At 45.0% G+C, this 16,202-nt stretch overlaps 1 protein-coding gene across 7 annotated transcripts in view; it reads left to right on the top strand.

The window, feature by feature from the left end:
• Positions 1-16,202, top strand: part of SEC22C (SEC22 homolog C, vesicle trafficking protein) — a 47,612-nt gene that overhangs the window by 14,139 nt on the left and 17,271 nt on the right. The window contains exon 1 of one of the 7 annotated variants that reach the window (XM_004448629.4): positions 2,067-2,200. The exons of 2 other annotated variants lie outside the window; for them this stretch is intronic. The gene's annotated coding sequence lies outside the window, so the exon portion shown is untranslated. Of the gene's footprint in view, positions 1-2,066; positions 2,201-2,364; positions 2,506-3,753; positions 3,988-16,202 lie in introns of those variants that run through there. 4 more of the 7 variants (XM_058288946.1, XM_058288947.1, XM_058288950.2 and 1 more) reach the window with 4 other exon arrangements.

The raw sequence follows: 16,202 nt of genomic DNA, 5'->3' as shown, positions 1-16,202 counted from the left end.
GGGCTCTCCCTCCACCATCCTTAACTCAATCCCATGAGAAGACAGCTTCTGTCCCGTTTCCAGAAGGGTAAACCTGGTGAGCGAAGCGGGCCGACACACCTGAGCTGAGGCAGGACTCGGGGCTTCCTGGCACCCAAGCATGTGTTGTTAACCCCACAATAGGGTGCCTGCCCAGGGAGAGTCCCTAGGTCCGGAGAACACCGTGGGCAGAGGAGGAAGCATCAGGAGCAGGCCTTGCTCAGGGCTACCCAGCTCCATCTCAGGCCTCTTCCTCTTCAGACAAACGAGGAATGACAATAATGTGAAACGGGGTTAATATGGGGCAGGGGCAGGGGCCAACCTGGTCCAGCATGTAGGGAAAGCTGTGGGAGAAGCGACGTCACAGTGTGAAAAGCAGTATACACGGGAGAAATCCATGGCTTTCCCTTCCCCATCCGGGAGTCCCTGGGTGACTCGAGCCTCACCACGTCACTAAGAGTGCTCTCAGGCACAAATGACCTAGTCTTTATCTTGCTTGACCTTTCCACAGCGTTTGTCATTGTTGTTCCATCTGCCCTCTCAGTCACTGTTGTTTTGACTCCACACTCGCCTGGTTTTCCTCCCATATCTCTCATCTCTTCCTGCCCCCACTCTCTCCTGCTTCCTTTGCATCCTCTTTTTTCTCTGCCACCACGCTCTCCTGGGGTGATCTTACCCACTGCATGGTTCCAATCAGCTTCCACAAAGTTGTCACCTCAGCCCAGCCCTCGGCCCTGAGGACCAGGCCCAAACATCTAGCCACCACCTTCACCATCTCTGCTTGCTATCACCTTAAACTATGTATGTTCAAGCTGAACTTGTTCCCGGTGGAACCTTGTGATCATCCTTGGTAGCGCCTTCCTTACCCTGTCACATCAATTCCTCACCAAGTGCTGATTTTGCTCCTACATCTCTCTGCAGCCTGTCCCATTCTCTTGCTCGTCACCATCATCCCAGTCCCTGCTCTGTTCTCTTGCCCAGATGACTGCATTGGCTTCTAGGCTGGTCCCACCACAGCTGCTCTGGGACTTCTCCAATTAGACCTTCATGTCAGCAGCCAAAGGGTTTTTTACAACCACTTTGTAAAAATCTGATGAGTGTTCCATTGTCCTAAACTTCTTGCCATGGCCTACAAAGTCCTGCATTGTTTGGCTCCTTCTAGGCTCTTCAGTGGCTCTTACCGTACTGGTTTGCTCTGTAAATTTTCTTTTTCCTTTTAAAGATTTATTTATTTATTACCCCCCCACCCCCGGGCCAGTTGTCTGCTCTCTGTGTCCATTCACTGTGTGTTCTTTGTCCGCTTGGATTCTTGTCAGCGGCACCGGGAATCTGTGTCTCTTTTGTTGCATCGTCTTGTCATCTTGCTGTGTCAGCTCTCTGTGTGTGCAGGTGCCACTCCTGGGCAGGCTGAGCTTTTTTTTTCACACTAGATGGCTCTCCTTTTGGGGTGCACTCCTTGCGCGTGAGGCTCCCCTACATGGGGGACACCCCTGTGTGGTACAGCACTCCTTGTGCGCATCAGCACTGCGCGAGGGCCAGCTCACCAAACCGGTCAGGAGGCCCTGGGTTGGAACCCTGGACCATGTGGTAGGCGGACGCTGTATCAAGCCAAATCCGCTTCCCTTGGCTTTCTTTTAATCCCTCAGAGAAGCCCTGCTTCCTTCCACATTGCGCTTTACACATGCAGCGCTTCCTCTCCTCCTGGCGTAGTTGGCTGCTACTCAACCAGTGTCGCCATCCCAGGGAAGCGCCTGCAAATGCCCTCAGAACTCCTGCTCTTCTGAAAAGCACCTCTCTGTATTTATACACGTGTTTGGGTCATTGTTTGATGGGCCCTGTCTTAAGGCAGTGTCGTGTCAGGAGTTTCCTGCTGAGTCCTCAGTGACTGGCGCAGGGCCACGCACACAGTAGGTGCTCAGTAGTTGTTGAATGACTGGACAGAACTGTCCCTCCGGGGTGGGACTTTGGCTCCGCGGCCAGCACGGCGGAAGGCCGCGCTCTTTGGCTTCCCCGCCGTGCCCAGCCTCGCGGACCGCGGACCCACGCTCGGGGCGTGTCGCGCCGTGACGTGGAGCCTCCCCAGCTCCGGACGGCGGGCCCGGGCTCTGCCCCCGCGGGAATCCAGCTGGGCCGCGCGGCCTGCGGGCGGGAACGCGGGACGTGCGCGAGCCTCCGCCCTGCGGTGAGGGCCGGGGCGGCGGGCGGGGGGGCGCGCCCGGCTCGCCGCCCTGAGGGAGTTGCTAAATGCCCGCCGCCGCCCAGACGGCTCGGTGCAGGTTGCGGGGTCGCCTAGCAGCGGCGTGTGCGCGCGCGCGGGGCTCGCGCATGCGCACCGCCGCCTCCTGCGCCCGGGGCCGCCGGGGACCGCGGCGGGGCCGCCCGGCGGGCTGAGGCGGGCTGAGGCCGCGCGGAGGCCGAGGCGGCGGCGGCTGAGGCGGCCGGGGCGGCCGGGGGGCGCGGACTCCCGGAGGCCGCGGTGCGGGTGAGGTGAGGGCGGGCGCGTGGAGGCGGGCGCCGCGCCCCGTTAGGCGGGAGCGGCGGGGCGGGCCTGGAGGTGGCGGGGGCCCCGCGCCGGTGCCGCCCCCGGCCCGGCGCAGCCCACGGGGCCTCGCGGGGCGCCGAGAGTCCCCTGCTCCGGGAGTGCAGCCGCGCTCGGGCCTGGGGGCCGGGCGAGCGCCCGCGGGGCCCCTGCGCACAGGTGCGCGCCGAGCCCTCGGGAGGGAGCGGGGGTGTGTCGGGGGAGGGGGCCGGGCTGTCCCCAGGCCGCCGCCCGGCGCGCCCGGGGCACCGCGGGCTTCCGAGAGGGAGCTTCCCTCGCCCGCGGGGCCCGCGAGTCCTGGGGGCGCTGCGCGGGCCCCCGCACCCCCGCCGCGGCCGCGAGGGGCGTCTGCGTCCTTGGTAGGTCCACGCGTGCCGCCGGCGGCTGGAGGGTAAAGCACCCCGGGGAAATCTGGGGCTGGAGAAATCAGACCACAAAGAACGTTCCTGTGGGTACAAAGACCTTGGCGAAATTTGTGACAGGGTCAGGGGAAAAAAATGCTCAGTGACAATGGATCAGGAAATCGTCGTTAAATTTCATACGGAAAGGAACTGATCCCAGTGAAGATCATTTTAATAAGGTGAACATGGAAACGACTGGAAATGGCTTTAACGTTGGTATATAGCCTTAAATTGGCTTGTTAGGGTTTCCTGGGAAATATGTTTTAGACCGTGTTGCTCTAGTTGTGATTTAAGTTTGCATTTACAACACAGAGGACATTTTAAGGTCCCTGGTTTTTATTCTTGGAAGGAGCCTTAGAGATGAGTTCTGCCACCAAAAGGTGGCTGATGGTCAGAGAGGAAAACTGACCAATTCAAGGTAGTGCAGTGAGTGAGGAGCGAACAGGGAGAGCCTTAGGCCTTCGCTGCTGCCTTTACTCACAGGCCTCTGGTTGGTGTTGAGTTTAGTGCTCCAAGAGAAGGAGTTATTTTAAAAGAGAAATGAAATAACAGTAGTCATAATGGTGGAAAGATTGTAGACGTTTCATTTAGCAGTTTTTATCAAGAATTCTCTGATAGGTACAGACCCGGTGCTAGGTGACAAAGTCCACCGGCCTGTGGAAGGAGCTGCTAAGACCTGGGAGACTGTCCAGGGCACGCGGAGGCGGCCTTTGTCCTTGCAAAATTGATAATACTTTTTCTGTGTATGTGACATGATTTTCCAGGTTCATACCACTGCTTTCCTTTTTTAAACAGGACAATCGTTATCTGCCACGAGCCACTGTAATGAACCTTGAGCTGGTAGTACCTTTCGTTAAGGAAATGACACAAAGTTGTAGGGCCGTGCACTATAAAACCTGCCCTTCACCATTCCTGCAGAAATCAGCAGAGCTGCGGTGAATTACCTGATAAGATCATTATTATTCTGCTAGTGGAGATGTTAAAAAAAAAAAGACATTTAAACAAAAAGCAGCCGTGAGCATCGTTTATGTAAGCCATACTTAAGTTAATTCTGTTCCCAACTTTTCTTTTGCAATAATTCAGGGGAAGTTGCAAAGACGGTGGACAGAGGTCCTGTACCAGCCCTTCACTCAGTTTCCTCCATTAGTCACATCTTACATAACTTACGTAACTATAGTGTAATACCAAAAGCAGGAGATTGACTTTGGTATAAAGTATGTGTATAGTTCTCTGTCATTTTATCTCATGCATAGATTTGTGTAACCACCACCACAATCAAGATTTAGAACTATTCTGTCACGAAGATTTCTTTCTGGCTACCTCTTCAGAGTTTTATCAGGTCCTCTTTCCCCCACCATTTAGTCCCCTGGCCACTGCTAATCTGTTCTCCATCTCTGTAACTTTGTCATTTCAAGAATGTTACATAAATGGATTCATCGAGTGTGTGACTTTTGAGAATGACTTTTCCCCGCTCAACACTATGCCCTTGAAATCCAAGTGGCTGTGGGTCAATAGTTCATTCCCTTTTATTGCTGAGTATTCTATGGTGTAGGTGTGCCAGCGTTTGTTTGTTTAATCATTCACCGTTTGTAGGATGTTTTGTTTACAAATAAAGCTGCTGTGAACAATTGTGAGCATATTTCATTTTTCCTGGGTTAAATGCCCAGGAGTGTGATTGAAGGATCAAATGATAATTGAATGTTTAGTTTTTTTTTTAAGAAACTGCCTGTTTTCCAAAGCGGCTTTTCCATTTCCATTCCCATCAGTAATGTTTAAGAGATCCAATTTCTCCACATGCTTGCCAGCATTTGATATAGCCACTATTATTATTATTTTAATTAGGAGGTACCTGGGATTAAACCTAGGACCTCGTACATATGAAGCAGGTGCTCAAGAACTAAGCTACATCTGCTCCCCAATGAGAGTTGGTTATTTTTGTTTGTTTGCTTCTGGGAGGTACTGGGGATCAAACCTGGGACCTCTTACATGGACAGCAGGCACTCAACCACTTGATCTACGTCTGCTCCCCACTATTCTTTATTTAAGCTGTTCTGATAAGTATGTAGTAATATTTCATTCTGTGCTTATTTTAAATTTCCTTACAAGCTAGTGATTGTGGAATGTATTTTCATGTGCTTATTTACTATTCCTATATCTTTTTTTAAAAGATTTATTTAATTTATTTATTTCTTCCCAATGCCTCGTTTGTACTTGCTGTGTCTGTTCATCTTCCTTATTTCTTTAGGAGGCACCAGGAACCAAACCTGAGATATCTGATGTGGGAGGGAGGTGCCTACTTGCTTGAGTCACCTCCATTCCCTGCCTTGTTTTGTCTCTCATTATGTTTTTCTTCTTGTGTCTCTTGTTGCATCAGCTTGCTGTGCCTGCCTGTTATGCCAGCTCACTGTCCTTAGGAGGCACTGGGAACTGAACCAGAGACCTCCCATGTGTAGGCGGGAGCCCAATCTCTTGAGCTACATTCGCTTTCTTCTGTATCTTCATTATTGAAATGTCTGTTTGTGTATTTTGCCCATTTTGTAACAAACTTTTTTTTTTTCTTTTTTTCTCCTGTTGAGCTTTGAGAGTTCTTTATAAATTCTGGCTATGAGCCCTTTATCTCATATTTTCTCCCAGACTATATTTTGTCTTTTTCTTTTGGAGGTACCTGGAATTGACCGCAGGACCTCCTACATGCGAAGCAGTTACTCAAGCACTGAGCTAAACCCGCTCCCTGTATATTGTCTTTTGTTCTCTTCACATGGGCTTTCACAGAGCAAAAGTTTAAAAAAATGTTTTTATCCCCCCCCCCCTTGTGGCTTTAGCGTGCTGTCTGCTCTCTCTGTCCATTCGCTGCATGCTCTTCTGTGTTTTTACTTGTCTCCCTTTTGTTGCGTCACCTTGCTGAGTCGGCTCTCCGCGGTGTGTGAGCCAGCCTGCCTTCACAAGGATGCCCCAGGACGCAAACCCAGAGCCTCCTATATGGTAGACGGGAGCCCAACTAACTGAGCCACAGCTGCTTCCCAAAAGTTTTAAATTTTGATATGGCATCCACTTTATTATTTTTTTCCTTTATGGATCGTGCTTTTGTTGTCATATCTTTAAGAACACTTCACCAAACCATAGGTCCTGAAGACTTTATTTTTTCTTCTACAAGTTTTATTGTTTTACTTAAATATTTTTTTATTAGAGCAGAGATTGACAGAAAAATCATGCGGAAAGTTCAGAGTTCCCATAGGCCCACTCCACCCCCACACAGTTTTCCTATTATTAACATTTGCATTTCTGTGGTTCCTTTGTACCACACTTTTTATTATTAACAATACCCCACAGTTTACATTAAGGTTCATTTTTTTGTGTTGTATAGTTCTATTTTGGTAAAATTTTTGAGTCATTTTAGCCATTTTCAAGTATACAAATAAGTGGCATTAAATACATTCACAATGTCATGGTACCATCACCATAACCTATTACCAAAATTTTTCCATCACCCCAAACAGAAACTCTGTACCAATTGAGAACTAAAAGTTTTGCATTTTATATATAAATCTATGATCCATTATGATTTTTATTTTGTATAAGGTATGAGGTTTTAGTTAAGGACCTTTTTAATTTTTTTTGTTTATGCATATCTTGTTGCCCAACATCGTTTGTTGACTAGTCGAAAGACTATGCTTCCTCCATTGAATTGCATTTGCACTTTTTTCCAAACTCTACTTGTTTTGGTCTGTTTCTGGTTCTCTACTCTGTTCCTTTGATCTGTATGTCTTACTTTCAGCCAATACCACAGAGTCTTGATTACTGTAGTTATATAGTATGCCTTGAAATTGGATAGCGATTCCTCCCACTTTATATTTCTTATTCAATTTGTTTAGTTATTTTAGTTCCTTTGCCTTTCCATTTAAATTTTAGAATAATCATATCTATGTGTACAAAAATTCTTGCTGATATTTTGGTAGGAATTGAATTAAACTTGAAAATCAATTTGGGGAGAATTGAACTCTTTACTATGTCGTCTTCTGCTATGGTGTGTCTCCATTTATTTTTAGGTTGTCTTTGAGTTCTTTCATCAGTGTTTGTAGTTTCAGTATAGAAGTCCTGTACATGTGTTGTTAGATTTATACCTAAGTACATCATTTTTAAAAATAACAGCTTTTTTGAGGTCTTTTTTTTTTTTAATTTGAGAAGTTCTAAGTTTACTGAAAAATCATGCATAAAATACAGAGTTCCCATACACCACCCTATTACTAACACTTTGCTTTAGTGTGGTACATTTGTTACAACTGATGAAAGAATATTTTTATAATTGTACTATTAATTATAGTCCATGGTTTAACTTAGGGTTCATTCTGTTGTACAGTCCTGTGTTATTGTTTTTTTAAATTTTTAATTCTAGTAACATAATACAACCTAAAATTTCTTTTTTTTTTTTTTTTTTAAAAGATTTTTTTTTTTTTTTAATTTAATTCCCCCCCTCCCCTGGTTGTCTGTTCTTGGTGTCTGTTTGCTGCGTCTTGTTGTCTTGTTTCTTTGTCCGCTTCTGTTGTCGTCAGCGGCACGGGAAGTGTGGGCGGCGCCATTCCTGGGCAGGCTGCTCTTTCTTTTCACGCTGGGCGGCTTTCCTCACGGGCGCACTCCTTGCGCGTGGGGACACCCTTGCGTGGCACGGCACTCCTTGCGCGCATCAGCACTGCGCATGGCCACCTCCACACGGGTCAAGGAGGCCCGGGGTTTGAACCGCGGACCTCCCATATGGTAGACGGACGCCCTAACCACTGGGCCAAAGTCCGTTTCCCTAAAATTTCTTTTAACCACATTGAAATATGTATAATTCAGTGCTGTTAATTACAGTTATGATGTTATGCTACCAGTTTCTTTTTTCTGATTGTAAATGATACTGTTTTTTTGTTTTTTGTTTTGTTTGTTTTAGGAGGGGTGTTGACCCCAACCCTCATACGTGACAAAGCAGGTGCTCAACCTCTGAGCTATACCCACTCCCAGTGATACTGTATTTCTTTTTTTAAGATTTCTTTCTCCTCTGTTCTATTTTGCTAAACATTTTTATCATGAATGGCTATTGAATTTTGTTATATGCCTTTTCAATCAATATGACCATGGGATTTTTTTTCTTTAGCCTTTAATGTGGTGAATTATATTGATTAATTTTAGAATATTAAACAAGATATGCATCCCAGAAATAAAAACCCAGTTGGTCATGGCATATAATTCTTATTATATTACTGAATTCTGTTTGCTAACATTTTGTTAAGTCTTTTTACATGTAAGTTCATGAAGGATGTTGGTCTGCATTTTTCTTTTTTTTTTTTGAATTGTCTTTATCTGGTTTCTTTTTTTTTTTAAAGATTTATTTTATTTATTTCTCTCCCCTTCCCCCTGTTGTTTGCTCTCTGTGCCCATTCACTGTGTGTTTTGCTTGCATCCACTTGCATTATCAGGCGACACTGGGAAACTGCATCTCTTTTTGGCATCATCTTGCTGCCTCAGCTCTCTGTGTGTGCGGCGCCACTCCAGGCAGGCTGCGCTTTTTTCACGCAGGGTGGCTCTCCTTGTGGAGTGTACTCCTTGTTCATGGAGCTCCTCTACGTGGCAGGGCACTCCTTGCGCACAGCAGCACTGCACACGGGCTAGCAGACACTGGGTATGGAACCCCAGACCCTCCATATGGTAGGCGGATGCTCATCAGTTGAGCCATGTCTGCTTCCCTATCTGGTTTCTGACTCAGGGTAATGTTAGCTTCATAAAATGAATTTGGAGTTGTTCCTCATCTTTTATTCTCTGAAAGAGGTTATGTAGAATTGGTATATTAATTTTTTTTAGGTGTTTGGGTGATTTCTCCAGTGAAACCTTGGCCTAGAGATTTCAGGAGTTTTTAAATTGTGAATTAAATTTCCTTAATTGGAAATGTAGTTACAGGGTTATTCGAATGATCTAGTTCATATTTTATGAGTTGTGGCAATTATGCTTTTCGAGGAATTGGTTCATTTCAACTGAGTTTTTAAATTTATGTGTATAGAGTTGTTCATAGTTTTCCTTTTTTATTCTTTTAATGTCTGCTGTATCTGTAGTGGTATCCCTGTTTGATTCTACATATTGGTAATTTGTGTCTTCTCTTTTTCCTTTGTCAGTTTATTTCCTTTACTTTTTTTTCAATAGACCTTATTTTTTAGAGCAGTTGTAGGTTTACAAAAAAATCTTTGCAGAAAGTACAGAATTCCCATATTACACCCTCCTCCCACAAACATAAATTAAAGTTTTCCTTTTTATTTATTTATTTTTTTGGGTCAGTTTTGCTAGAGGTTTGTCAATTTTATTGCTCTTTCCAAAGAACCAGTGTTTTGTTTCATTGATTTTCTCTGTTCTTTTTCTGTTTTGAACTTCATTGATTTCTGGTCTTTATTATTTCCCTCCTCCTCCTTTCTTTGGCTTTATTTTGTTCTTTTTCTAGTTTCTTGATGTGGGAGCTTAAATTATTGATTTGAGACTTTTTTCTCTTTTCTGATGTAAGCTGTTAATGCTGTAAATTTCCCTCTCATTACTGCTTTAGCTATGTCCCATAAATTTTGATGTGTTGTAATTTCGTTTTCATTCAGTTCAATATATTTCTTTACTTCCCTTGGATCTTCCTCTTTGATCCATGAATTACTTAGAAGTGTATTGTTCAGTTTTTAAGTGTTTGGAGATTTTTGTTATCGATTTCTAGTTTGATTCCATTGTGACCAGAAAACACATTCTCTATGAATTCTTTCACATTTGTTGAAGTTTGTTTTATGGCCTAGGATATGGTCTCTCTTGGTATGTTCTGTGGTCCTTGAAAAGAATGTATATTCTGCCATTTTTGGATAGAGTGTTCTGTAATTGTCGACTAGATCCTGTTGGCTGATGATGTTTTTGAATTCTTGTTTTCACTGATTTTCTGCTTGTTCTCTTAGTTGTTAAGAGAGATGGTTGTTGAAGTCTCCAATTATAATTGTGGATTTATCTATTTCTCCTTTCATTTCTTTAAGTTTTTGCTTCATGTATTTGCAGTTCTGCAGTTTGGTGTATACATTTTTAGGATTACTACATCCTCTTGGTAGATTCTGACTCTTTTATCATTATGTAATGTCCTTCTCTGTCCCTGGAAGTTTTCTTTGCTCTGATATCTACTTTATTTGATATTAATGTAGTTATTCCTGCTTTCTTTTGGTTATTTGCCTTGCATTTTTTCCATTCATTTACTTTCAACCTACCTATATTATTATATTTGAGGAGAGTTTCTTGTAGATAGTATATAGTTGAGTCATGTCTTTTTATCTACTCTGCCAGTCTTTGTATTTAATTGGTGTATTTAGACCATTTACATTTTTTAGGAGGTACCAGAGATTGAGCATGGGACCTCATATATGCAAATCAGGCGCTCAACCCCTGAGCTATACCCACTCCCCTAGACCATTTACATTTAATATAATTAGTGATATGGTAGGACTTAAATCTGCCCTTCTATTTTTTGTTTCACTTTTTAGAAATTTTTGTTTCTGTTTTCTTTTTTCTGCCTTTCTGTTGGTTATTAGAATTTTTAAAAAATTCCACTTCAATTTGGCTGTAGTTTTTTAGTGTATCGCTATCTCTCTTTTTATATATATACTCACACACACATATATAAGACATCATAGTCTCCTCAGATCAGAATTTTACCATTTTATTTAAAGTATAAAAATCCTACCTCCCTTTATGTCTCTTTTCCCTCCCCCATTTATAGTCATCTTAAATATTTCTTTTATTTTCATTGAAAACCACACCAGACAATGTTATAATTATTGCTTCAATCATAAGCATAATTTAGAAAATCCATGAGGAGAAGGATAGTCTATTTTAATTACACATTTTTACTCTTTCTGTTCTTTCTTCCTTCCAAATATTCCAGAATTCCTTCTTTTACCATTTCTTTTCTCTTTAGAAAACTTTCGCTAGCCCTTCATTTAGGGTAGGTGTGCAGGCAACAAATTCTCTTAGTTTTCCTTCATTTGACCATATTTTGATTTCCCCTTCATTCTTTTTTTTTTTTTTTTTTAGATTTATTTATTTAATTAATTCCCCTACCCTCCCCCAGTTGTCTGTTCTGGGTGTCCACTCGCTGTGTCTTGTTTCTTTGTCTGCTTCTGTTGTCGTCAGCGGCACGGGAAGTGTGTGCAGTGCCATTCCTGGGCAGGCTGCACTTTCTTTCGTGCTGGGCGGCTCTCCTTACGGGCTCACTCCTTGTGCGTGGGGCTCCCCTACGCGGGGGACACCCCTGCGTGGCAGGGCACTCCTTGCGCGCATCAGCACTGCACGTGGGCCAGCTCCACACGGGTCAAGGAGGCCCAGGGTTTGAACCGCGGACCTCCCATGTGGTAAACGGACGCCCTAATCACTGGGCCAAGTCCATTTCCCTCCCCTTCATTCTTGAAGAATATTTTTGTTGAATATAGAATTCTGGGTTGACAGCTTTTTTTTTTTTTTATCACCACCTGAAAAAATGTTGTTCCACTTCCATCCAGCCTCCATGGTTTCTGTGAGAAATTCATTATCATTCAAATACTTAAACTTGTTTTCCTATATGGAATGTATAATTTTTCTCTGGCTGCTTTCAAGATTTTTTTCTTTGTCTTTAGTTTTCATATCTGGTTATAGTGTGTCTGGTAGATTTCTGTGGGTTTATCTTGTTTGAGGTTTGCTCAGCATCTTGAATCTATAGGTAGTTTGTTTTTGTTTTTGTCAGATTTGGGAAGTTTACAGCCATGATTTCTTTGAGTACTTTTTCATCCCTGCCCTCTTTCTCCTTTCCTCTGGGATTTTGAAGGCACATATCCTTTATTATATTCCCACAGGTCCCTGAGGCTGTGTTCAATTTTATCAATCTAGTTTCTTTCCATTGTTCAGATTAGGCAATTTCTATAGTCTTTCTTCACGTTCCCCTGTCCCATCTGTTGTACTATTGAGCTCATCAGTTGAGTTTTTTATTTCAGTGACTGTATTTTTAACTCTAAAATTTCCATTTTGTTCTTCTCTATATCTTCTTTTTTCTTGCCAAGACTTTCTCTTTTTCCATTTGTTTCAAGTGTGTTCATAATTGCTCACTGAAGCATTTTTATGATAGCTGCTTTAAATTCCCTGTTAGAAAATTCTAATGTCTGTGTCATCTTGGTGTCAGTGGCTGTTTATTTTCTTTGCTACTTCAAGTTAAAATTTTCCCAACTTTTCATATGATGAGTGATTTTCAGTTGAAACCTAAACATTTTGGATGTTAGGTTAAAAAGCTTTGGATCCTAATTAAATCTTCTCTTGTATCTGGTGTTGTTCACACTGCTCAGGAAGGGTTACCACCTCATTATTGCCAGGTGGGGAAAAGCCCAGGTTTCCTCCTTGGCCTCCGTTGATACCCCTGGGGGTAGGGTCTACTCATTGCTGGGTAGAGGAAGGGATCTCGCTCCCCGCCAGGCCTCTGCTGATGCCATGCTGGCTTGGGCAGTGGCCCAAGATGACTGCACTGAACCTCAGCCTGGAGGGGACAGGTACCTGGTTTCTGCTGGTTTGGGGGTGCTAGTCTAGGCTTACCATAGTGGTCTCCACTGACAGGGTGGGGGTCAGAAAGGCCTTGCTGCTGCCTCCTGTGTCTACCCCAGTGGGGTGGGAGGGGACTTGGGTCACCTTGCCCACTGGCTCTGGGTGCAAGTCTAGGCTCTTCTCTCTGCCTTTGCTAGTGAGGGGTAGGCCAGAGTTTTTTCTGTGGTATTTGGCTGGAGTAGAGTGATTTTTCCTTAAAAGTTTTCTGTCTTGCTAGGTTGCTTCTTTATTGTTTTTCTGTTTGTGTTTTTTTACTAGAGATAACTGGTGTTTTTTTTTCGTTGGGGCTCTTTTTTTAAAAAATCTGGCCTTTTGGCGTTTCTGGATTTGCCAGCATTTCCAGCATCAAGTTTGGGAGCTGAGGCAGAAAGAGAGCTCGGCAGCCCACCAACCCTTCCTCGGGGCCAGGCTGTCCAGCTGCCTTTCTTCTGGCCACCTTGGTCTTCGGTGTGATTCCCACGTGACAGCCTCGCTGGGAAGAGTTCTTTTCTGACACTGGTCAGCGCTCTTAGTCACAGGCTGTCTTGTCAGGGCTCCCACCTGAATTCACGACACCAAATCCCTGCACATGCAAAGCCCTTCACCAGGCACCGTGGTATGAAGACACGCCCCTCCATTTGTATTAGTTTTTATTTCATCTTTTGGGGCAAAAAATATATTTTCACAGAGGAAAAAAAAGTTAAGTAGATTCTTCCACAGCAGAGTGTAAAATCCCTCATTCCATCAAGTAGCGGCCATCCTGGCCATCCCATACTATCTCACAGGTGTCAGTTAGTACCACAGGGTGACCTTCACGTCAACATCGTAACTGTTTTTAAAAATTTGCAGTACTAGTAACTTGATAGAACTAGAAAGCAGTAAGAGTTTTCATTTATCTTGGATGCTGATATGAGGAAAACCAGGTTTGATCTCCAGAGGGCGAGATAGATAAAAAAGAGTCTAGAGAGAACAGTTTTAGGTCCTTTAGAGAATGGTAGAACTGGTTCTCCTGGTTGCTATTGGAAATGTCACTGCTTTCCTTTTTATTGGTTTAGCACAATGCCTGGCACAGAGCATAGAAAGACTCCTTTAGATTCACGTGCTCCTTCAGGAAATGGACTGTCAGCCAGTCAAAGATGTTTTGGGCTTGACAGTTGGAACAAATACATACTCCTTTCTCTTCAAAGAATAGAATGTTTATTCCACACCCCCGAAATCGCCTGTGTTATTTTGCCTGGGTTCTTTCTGTCCTGTTTCTGACTCTTGGAATCTCACATATTCACTGTGTTTTCTTCTGGCCTCTGTGTCTATATATCTTAATTTAAGGCTCTCTTTGAAATTATTGTTTCTACTCTAAGCTGTGGTCTGAAATTGACCTTATAGTCCCCTCTGTCTTTTTCAGTGCCTTGTAAGTCTTTTAAAAAATGCTTTTAAATTAAATATATCATTCACAAAAGTGTAGAAGACAGAGTAATTAATCTCCATGCCCCTATCCCTTGATATCCTTTTTGAAAATCTCAGCATTGGCCAGTCTCCGGCCACAGTGCCTCTGGGAGTTGGCCCATCCCTTCCAGTCGTGCTGAGGATTTAGCACCCATGTGTACATGAGTAGAAGGGGCAGAGGGGCTGAGCTCAGTGAAGAAGCCATCCTTGGGGCAGTGGTTATGGGGCTCCTTGGATGAGGAAGAGTTGTAACAGGGTTACAGAAGTCAGGGGCCAATTGTATTGGTCTGGGCTGAAGCTAGATACCTCCAGAAAATAATTCAAGCGTCCTTCTAACTCATCTTCAGAATAATGTAGGATTAGAAAACTGTCTGCCCATTAATTTGTGTTGCCTCCACCCACAGACACCACTGTCTCAGTTATTCCAAGACGACCGTTCTTTCATTCATTCCTTCATTCACCAGGGGTTTGAGCCCGCCATGTGCCAGGCATCATGCTGCATGCTCGGATGTTTACTGGCCAAAGGGCAGCACGGCCCATCCTCACAGGGTTTCAGGCTAGTGAGGGGGATGGACATGGATGAGTAAAGACGGAATGCGAGACAGCCATGGTGGTCTGTGAAGGCGAGGGACACGGCTCTACCAGAGCCCACGACAGAGGCTAAGACTGTGAGAAAGTCGGGAAGACTCCCTGGCGGAGGTGGCGGCTGAGCTGAGTTCTAAAGGGGCAGGAGGAGCTTTCACCCAGAACAGGAGTGCCTCTGGTTTCCCACTCTCCAGGGAAGATGGGAACTTTAGGGAAGAAGGTAGAACATGGGGTTCCTTTTAAAATGGCTTTAATACTTCTTAATGCACTTGGTAGTTTGAAATTTAAAAATGCATTACATATGATTTTTAGGAAATGTTTGCATTGTTACTAGGTGCTCGTGAAACAGGAAGGTGCTCGTGAGTGTTAGGACGTTGAGAAGGTTCTGTTTTCCCTGGAGCTTTCCACATTTTTACTCCCCAAAGGGAGCTGTGGGGAGATGGGACCAATGGCCTGTGCGGAGTATGTTGACTGGTAGACTAATTTTTCCTTTTACCATCTTGTGTTCTTTTTTTTTTTTTTTTTTTTTAATTTCTCTCCCCTTCCCTCCCCCTGCCCCAGTTGTCTGTTCTCTGTGTCTATTTGCTGCGTGTTCTTCTTTGTCCGCATTTGTTGTTGTCAGCGGCATGGGAATCTGTGTTTCTTTTTGTTGCATCATCTTGCTGTGTCAGCTCTCCGTGTGTGCAGCGCCATTCCTGGGCAGGCTGCACTTTCTTTCGCGCTGGGCGGCTCTCCTTACAGGGTGCACTCCTTGTGCGTGGGGCTCCCCTACGCGGGGGACACCCCTGTGTGGCACGGCACTCCTTGCGTGCATCAGCACTGCACATGGGCCAGCTCCACACGGGTCAAGGAGGCCCGGGGTTTGAACCGCAGACCTCCCATGTGGTAGGCAGATGCCCTAACCACTGGACCAAGTCCGCTTCCCTGTCTTGTGTTCTTATACCGCCTCAGTTTCTAACGTTTGTCAAATAGGAATAATTACCCATTCATTCATTCATTCCAGACGTAGTCTTTATGCTCAGAACTTGCACTTAGGTCATGGAAATAATAAATCAGTAAAATAGAGAACCAACAGGTGGGTTCTCTGGGGATTTAAAGGAGGGAGAAAGTACTTCCAGCTGGGCATGTGTGGGACAGTTTCATGGGAGGCTGGTTTGGAGACTGTCCTTGAGGGTGGGGTAGAATTGGGGAGTGGGAGGCCAGGCAGAGGCAAAGAGGACAAGCAGGCACAGAGGGGAGGAGAGAGGTGTGGCCTGCGGTGCCCTTTCCTATCTCAGAAGCACTGAGATTCCAGGTGACCCTACCCCCTCGGGTTCCTGGGAGGAAAGGTCCACGGTGTGTGCACGACGGCCAGTGATCAAGTAGAGGACCTGGCAGGTGGGGTCTGCAAAGCAGCCTGGGTGGACACATGGACAGGCCCGGTGAGGCTGTAATTCCTGGTCCTGGGTCCATCACGGACAGATGTGAAGGCCCCTGTGGAATTACCTGACGAGGGCCGAACCCCAGCCTGTGCTCTGCCAGCTGAGCCGCTGCAGGTCTGTGCCCACCTCAGTCAGTACCTTTTTCTCACTTTCCAGTGGCACCATGAGGACTCAGGCCTGTTTCCTTTTGTTTCTTGATGGTGCTTACATAGCATG

This window comes from Dasypus novemcinctus, chromosome 26 (genome assembly GCF_030445035.2).
Source record: "Dasypus novemcinctus isolate mDasNov1 chromosome 26, mDasNov1.1.hap2, whole genome shotgun sequence".
Taxonomy (NCBI): Eukaryota; Metazoa; Chordata; class Mammalia; order Cingulata; family Dasypodidae; genus Dasypus; species Dasypus novemcinctus.
This window is presented reverse-complemented; position numbering and strand designations above follow the sequence as displayed.